The sequence below is a fragment of the Heterocephalus glaber genome, unplaced genomic scaffold, assembly GCF_053883595.1.
Source record: "Heterocephalus glaber isolate CG9 unplaced genomic scaffold, H.glaber_assembly_v1.0 deba00001461, whole genome shotgun sequence".
NCBI lineage: Eukaryota > Metazoa > Chordata > Mammalia > Rodentia > Bathyergidae > Heterocephalus > Heterocephalus glaber.
The window spans coordinates 25179959-25187831 of NW_028258308.1; the positions used below are offsets into that span (position 1 = coordinate 25179959).

The 7873-nt window shown below is 34.6% G+C and overlaps 1 pseudogene; it reads left to right on the forward strand.

The window, feature by feature from the left end:
• The first annotated feature begins 1227 nt into the window (after positions 1–1227).
• Positions 1228–2219, forward strand: LOC101726626 (archaemetzincin-2 pseudogene; annotated as a pseudogene).
• Positions 2220–7873: the final 5654 nt, after the last annotated feature.

Below are 7873 nucleotides of genomic sequence, written 5' to 3' on the forward strand. Positions count from 1 at the left end.
GAACCCAGGAGTCCATAAACATACCTCCAGATAATAACATAAACAATCTTTTTTCTGGTTCATATATTTCTTTGAGCTGACAAACTAGTCTCCCTAGTTCACTGCCAAAGGCTACTACTTTGCTGAGCTCTGCTATGAAAAATTTCATTACTCTAGAAAATGGCCAAATGAAAACAAAATGACTCTTATCTTCAGTTAAATCCATAGTCCTGCTTACTGTATTAAAGTGCAATGATTCCTGAAAAAAGGTTGATGATTTCTACTTTATATTTGTTAAAATCAACCTAAATTATGAATACAAAACATCAATCAGTTAAGTAAAGTTCAACAAAAGTAGAAAAGATAGTGTGAGGTGGTAGAAGAAATGACTGGAAGCAAACTTATAATTCTAAAATGGTTACAGCTTTGCCCTGAAAACAAAAAGCACTATGGAATATCTTTGCATGTTGAGAATATATATTTCCATTAGAGTTTTACAGTTTTTAGAGAAAGTTATAAAGACACAAATATCTAAGTATTTTCTTGTCAGAGGTAAAATAGCAAATTTGATTTATGGAGATTGTCAGATGCAATAAAACAAATCATAACATAGTCATCTTACCGATAAGTAATATGATGTTCTAAACTCTTATCTCAACACTGAATATTACTGAAATCACATAGAGAGAAATTTTCAAAGTCATAATTAAGGTACTAGTGCTGATTGACTACAAATTCACTCAAAGGAAAGAAAGGTGGCCGGGGATTTAGCTCAGTGGTTCTGCTGCCTGGCAAGTACAAGGCCCTGAGCTGGATCCCTGGTACCAAAAAAAAAAAAAAAAAAAAGAAAGAAGGGTGATTGAAAATAGTTTCTTTTTGATTTACTAGAGAAAGCTTAATGAAAATAAAAATCAGCACATTCTAAGCCAGAGAAAGTATTTTGTTTCATTTTCTTCAATATTTTTCTACCCAAACACATGCATTATTATAATAAAAGAGTTCAGCACATATATAGTGTAATTATTTAATTTATTGATGCACTAGTTCCTCTTTCCAATGTGAACACATTGCAATACCCAGAGCGGGGAGGGCATATGGTGGCCTGCAGAGGGGTGAAGGGGATACGATGGCCCAGTCATTGCCAAGCCAGGGCCATCTGGGCAGGGGTAAAGGCACCTCCACACTCTTCTGGACTCGCTGGTGTTTGTAAGGTAAAAACTTCAATGGGAGCCTTCCTCCTTTAAAAAGATGCAAATAGTACGGCACTTGGAACAGACACTCCAAACAGCTCATTTCAGAGAATCCAATACCTGTATCACAGTGTGAGGAATCAGAGGCTGGGAAACAGCGTTTAATGAATGAAGTCTTCCAGCCAGCCTGCGATCTCCATGGACCCGTTTCCTTGCATGCACAGCCAGACTGGATCACCTAGCTACTTCCCTGAGGCTCCCCAGGACTTTGAAGGGTTTTTCAGTGATCCCTACCTGAAGTCACCCTCTCCAGAGAAACAGTGTTTAGATACAGTGCACTGGAGCTCTAAGAAGCCCCGGTATTATCAGGGAAGAATATATTAGATGGCCCAAAGGCCACTGGAAGGCACTTTTCTATGGCCTGACAGTAAAGCTTCCAGAACCAGTTTTTGTTTCCGCAGCCAGGTGTTGCTTTAGAGGTTCTGATCACACAGAATCTACAAATTCACTCAGGATGTGTCCTGACTATCTTAAAAAAGAAGACACCTGAAGATGCCTTCTCTGTTGCTGGAATAACAATGACTGATCTTTACCCAAGAGACCCCTGAAATTTTGCCTTCAGATAGGCCTCTCTGGCAGATGATGTGGGAACATTCAGGTTACCCAGGCGTGGCAGGGATTTCTATACGTCACGCTATGAAAGCAAAACAAAGAAACTACACAAAAAATTCTTCGGGTGACTATTCCATTTTCGATAGCTATTATATTCCTGAAATCACTAGCTTTACTGCTGTGATACTGTAAGACTTTAACACATGAGATTGGACATATATTTGGACTGCGACACTGCCAATGACTTGCATGCTTAATGCAAGGCTCCAACCTGTTGGAAGAAGCTGACCAGACCCTCTCAATCTTTGTCCTGTCTGTTCGCACAAGCTGCAATCTGCTCTTGGCTTCAGTACCGTAGAAAGATAGAAGGTGCTGATGGGGTGGATTCATGACGAATCTGCTGATAAACAGAGAACAACTCCGAAACACAGTTGTTAGAATAATAAGAATTCGCCAAAAACTTGTGGAGGTCTTTAAGGAATTGAGAGTGAATAATAAAATGCCTTGCTGCTCTCCAAAAATAAGGACTTTCAAATAAGAGTGATTAAAATAAATACTTTTATATTATGCTTTCAAAAGAAAAAGTGAGTTTGGAACATCAGATGTAACAAACCTTATAAACAAACACTGCCATGGTACCAGAGTGGGTGAGGTACTTGAGGTGGGCTACTGAGGGATGTGGACAACAGTGAGATTCAGTTCTTAGGCAGGACAGGGTGGAACTACAGGAGACTCTGGCCATGCTACTCAGAATGGGATGCATATTAAAATTTATGAATTATTTAGTTTTAGAATTTTCTATTTAATATTTTCAATTGTGCTGAAAACACAGGGTGCAAAAGAGCGGATAAGGGGAGAAAAACAAGTAGTGATGATTTCCTGTATTTTCATTATTTGAATATGTGGTTTAAAAAAGCCACATCATAGTCATCAATAATGATACTAATAATCCATTTCATTTATTAATTTTGTGTATATAGTCATTTGTATGTTTCAAATTTTTACCTGTAGGACACATGTATGGTAAAAATTTTTTTCATATACTTGGTTATTCTTAGAATTTTTTGTTTTTATTATTGAATCCTTAATTTTTAATTAATCTTTATGGTAGAATTTGATGTTTAAATTTTTCATATTTAAAAGGGAAGGGGACCAAGAGATGAAAAGAGGAGGGGAGCAAAGGGAGAAAAAGGGGATAAAAAGAATTAAGACATGTACAACACCCTAGAATGAATGTAATCATTATGTACTGCAAACATGCACTAATAAAAATAAAAATTAAAAATATAATTGACATATTTAAATTACTTATATCTTTTTAACCTAAATCCTCACAAATAAATATTTTATGTATGGATTTCTTGGTTTATGATTTTTGCCAACTCAAACCACATGGATGTTAGCTCATTTCTTTCTGGTATTGTAGAGGAAGAGAATATCATGTTAATTGAATTGTTCTTTTTGTAAGCAAACATTTCTGCCTAGTTAGGAACTAAAATGTATTTTTTGCTTCTTTATTCTTGAACTTGCGAATTTCAACAAGATCTGTTTAGACCTTTGTCCTCATTAATGTTGCCTATTAATTATATCTATAGTCTTAAGCCTTTCTTTTGCTTAGGAATACACAGTCCTGTTATAATTCAGATGTATTAAGCTTCTGTTAAGATATTTTCTCCAAGAATACAAATTTTGTTCTATCATTTCTTTGGCAACTACATTTACTTTTCTTCTCTCATCTTTTTAATCTATTCTCATTTCTTACACCTTAGGGGTAGCTGTTCAAATTTGTTGTTCATATTGGTATTGAATTTTCATCAGTTTGCCTTGTTCTTTTGCAGATCTAATCTTGAGAGATTCTAATTTCCAAAAGATATTAATTTTACCACTTTATTTTAAACTTAATTTCTTTTTAGTTCAACTTAACTCCTAGCCAAATTTCTTTTATATTAGAATGTTATCTCATCCTCTCTCAGTGCTTATCTCACAGGTCTATACTTTGAATTTTATTATGAACAGAAGAAAATGTTTCTAAGCTCTCATTTCCTGTAGTGTCCTTTTAAAAATCAATTCTTGATGTTATGTCTTTCATGTTAAAGCAAAGTTTTCTAACCGCCAACTCATCTTTGCATTTTTTATTCATTTTGCAAGAAGTAAGTCCAACCTGGTTATGGCTCATAAACAGGGATGCCATGTCAGGTAGAATTGCTTTTGGCTGAGGTAAGGCAAAGCTAAGTGCTTTGACCAGATAGAGCCTTCCATCCTTATATGACCACAAGTGAAGTGCTGGCCCATTCACAGCTGGTAAAAGAAGTTGCTGATTACCAACACTTCTTGCTTTTGAATCTCCAACCTCAGTGTGACTTTCATTCACATTGTTTCAAAATACTGTACCAACTCTAATCTATCTACCATGGGCATCTTCAAAAAGGGAATGACAAGGTCCATAGGTCCATTTTTTTTTAAATCAGAAAAGTAATGTATGTGTGAATGATCCATTCAGGACATTTCTGTTTCCATTTCATTGCTAAGAACTGTGTCACATAGCCACTCACAGTTGCAATGGATGTATGTATTTTGAGCTTTAGTCTCTCAAGTGAGAAATTGCATTACCTAATTAAGAAGATGAAGAAAATATTATGACTGAGCTTGGGACTGATGCAGTTAGTTCCTTTTTTGGTCTTAGAATTCTATTCTCAATCTTGAAATGTAAGTGTTAAAGGTTTGTGATCACCCATAGGGAAGTTTTCAATTTCTATTTGTCATTTACCTCAACTGAAGTTCTAGACTGAAGAGACATATCTTGTTCTTATAATCAGAGATTACTTATTTCTAGATAATTTGAAGTAATATTATAAATAAGAATGAATGAAATACTGTGGATTTAGGATGTCACTGTGGTATAATTTGTTGCACATTAGTAAGTGCAAAAAAACCTTTGCCATTTGAATTACTGGCAATATATGGAAAAAGTCAAATACAGGAATATCTCTGGCCATAACTCTGTCTGAATATTTATGTGCCCTTAAAATACATATGTTGAAATCCTAACTGTAGGCTTCTCTGCGAAGAGATTGGTCATCAGAGTAGAGAACTCATGAATGAGATCAGTGACCTTGTAAGAGGCTCACAGGAATTTACCCTTATATAATGTGAAGACACAGTGACAACACTCCATCTGTAAGAGGAACCCCATCAGGTACTAAATGTGTCAACACCTTGATTTTGTACTTTCTAGTTTCCAGAGCTACAAATAGAAATAGATTCTTATCATTTATAAGCCACCTAGATTATGGTACAGTATTTTTTCATGGCGGCCTGAAAAAACAGACAGGCTACAGGAGATATCAGTCCAACATCTCTTTTGTTTGTTTGTTTAGTTTATTAGGTCACGTGTGTAGTACATAATGTTTACTTTCCTTGTGGGAAGTGGGTATGTGCATATAACACATCCTTTTTTTTTTTTGGTACTGGGAATCGAACTCAGGACCTTGCGCTTGCAAGGCAGGCTCTGGAACCACTGAGCTAAATCCCCGGCCTGGCACATCTTGATTCCTTTTTATATCCCTTTCCCTTCCCTGCCTCACTCCTCTACCTATCTCTTGCTCCCCTTCCTTTTTTGGGGGTACACGTTGTTTGCAGTATGTAATGTTTACATTCCTCCTGTGAAATTAGTACATGTACGTAATACATCTCAATTCCAAGGTCTTTTTTGAGAAACAAAACAAATAATGACTTTAATGGTGATTCATTTTAGCTTTTTAGATCTTATGAGCATTCCAGGTTTTACCAGTAGGCTGTTAGTTTTTGCCTGTAAGCTTTTTCTTCATAGCTAATTTAGTGATAAGACACACTGTCAAGAATTGCAAAATTTATTCAGACACAATTATAGGAAACATATGAAAGGCAATATGATCTGTGATTCTTTGGTTAGCTTACTGGGCTCTGAAATTAAAATAGTATAGGTAGATTTGAAGTAATATTTATTAATTAATTACCTTTTGTGTGGTATTTATTAGGAAATACATAAAGGTGAAACTTATCGAAAGTTACTTTTTTTTTTCCATTAAGTTTATTGGTACATTTTAGGCATACAATACAGTTACATTTCTCATAGGGAACTTGTACCTTTACATGATGTATCTTGGTTCTTATTTTTTCCCCATTCCCTGTCCTCCCTTCAGCCCCTCTACCCTTCCTTATTTACAAAGACTGTTTCCATTTTTTTCTTTTCCTTTTCTCATATTTTTTCTTTTCCCTTCTTTCCTTTCCTCTACCCCTCCCACTTCCGCTACTCCTTTAGATCTTTTCTTCCTATTTCAGAATATCTTTTGTTATAACATAGGACAAGTGAGTTAGGGATGTAAATAATTCTAAGTTGTAAATTCTCTGAGGACCTTGCATATGTTTTGGTCACAACTCTTCCTCCAAATCTGTTTGTTGCTTATTAATAGAATTCAATACATTTTTCCTAGACTAGCAATATACATGAAGTACTGTAGATAAAATAATGATAGGAATACATTTAATATGTTTTGATATACAGAGTAAAAATAGGCTTCAGACTAGATAATTTGAAGATGTGGCAGCATTTGTGTTACTTCTTACAAGGTAAGTAAGGTTGTGTTAGGAAGAAAGAGATGCTGAACTTCAGAGAAGTTCTCCAGAGCTAGATCCTCATGTGAGCTGGATTGTGTGCTTCAGTGAGAGGATAGGGAAGGAAAAATCCCATCTGCACCATGGGGTCTCTTGACCTGGTCTGTATTTCACAATTAATATGTAGCTTTTGAAGTTTCAAGATAATGTATCAGAGACACATAGGTGAAATGGAAACGTCAACCAGAGGCAGGAAGATTAACCCCATCATCTTATTGGTTTTCTGACCCTAATAATGAAGATTTAAATAGGTGGTAAGCTCTTATATTAAGGGATCTCAAGTACTTAAAATTCTAATCATTATTACATGATACAATCTCTTTACTTTGTGCATTACCTGGTTTTATTCATTAGTATATTTATTTAAAATAACACAATAAGCACAATTACCATAGGGCTAGCACATCAATAGATGAAATAAAAATCACAAAATGTATGTGAAAAATAATTTCCTTATAACAATGCATGTATTGGGATAGAAAGATATTGAAGAAAATGCAACGTGCTTACTCTGGCTTAAAATGTGCTGATTTTTATTTTCATCAAAATTTTCTGTCCTTTCTCTAATAAATCAAGAATAAATTATATTTTCAATCAGCTCTCCCTTTCTTCCTCTTAGGTAAATTTGTAGTTGGTCAGTTCTTGACTTTAAAAGCTTGTTTTTTTTTTTTTTTTTGGTACCGTGGGTCGAACTTGGATCCTTGCTCTTGTGAGGCAGGGGAGGAACCGTTGAACTAAATCTCCGTCTCTGAAAGCTTTTTAAATATGTTTTAAGTTAAGATAATTTAGAACACTATGTTACTTATTGGTAACACGATTATGTTCTAATCTATTTTATTGCAGCTGACAGTCTTCATAAATCAAATTTGCCATTTTAAGTTTGACAAGAAAATACTTGACAATATATGCTTTTATATCTCTCATTTGATATTATATTGCTATTATTCATTATGTTTTTTTAAAAAGGAATTGCATTTTGAACTTTTTCTTCTACTTGTGATGAACTTGATAATGACCTATTAGTAATTTGATTAGTTAATTAATTTGATTAGTTTCTTGTCACTGGGTTAGATTTTTGAGAGGGCTAGATCCAAACTTAGCTTTGCCTTGGCTGGGAAATAGTGGAATCTGTTAAATTCAAATTTAACTTAATTGATATGTAAATATTAATAGCAAAACTTAAAAATAGCCCTTTTGAGTAGAATATTTACTCACATGCAACATAATGCAACAATTTTAACAAAAATTATCCATTTCCTGAATTTGCAGTTATCAACCCCCCATCCAGAATAATCATTAGTATGCATTAAACTAGTAAATATTGGTGTGACAGACAGCTAGCTATACCTGCATGTGAAGATGCCAATTTTGTGTGATAACTTATTCTCTCAGAGATCAAATAAAACTAAGCAGAGCAGTTTGTAATATCTAACCACTGA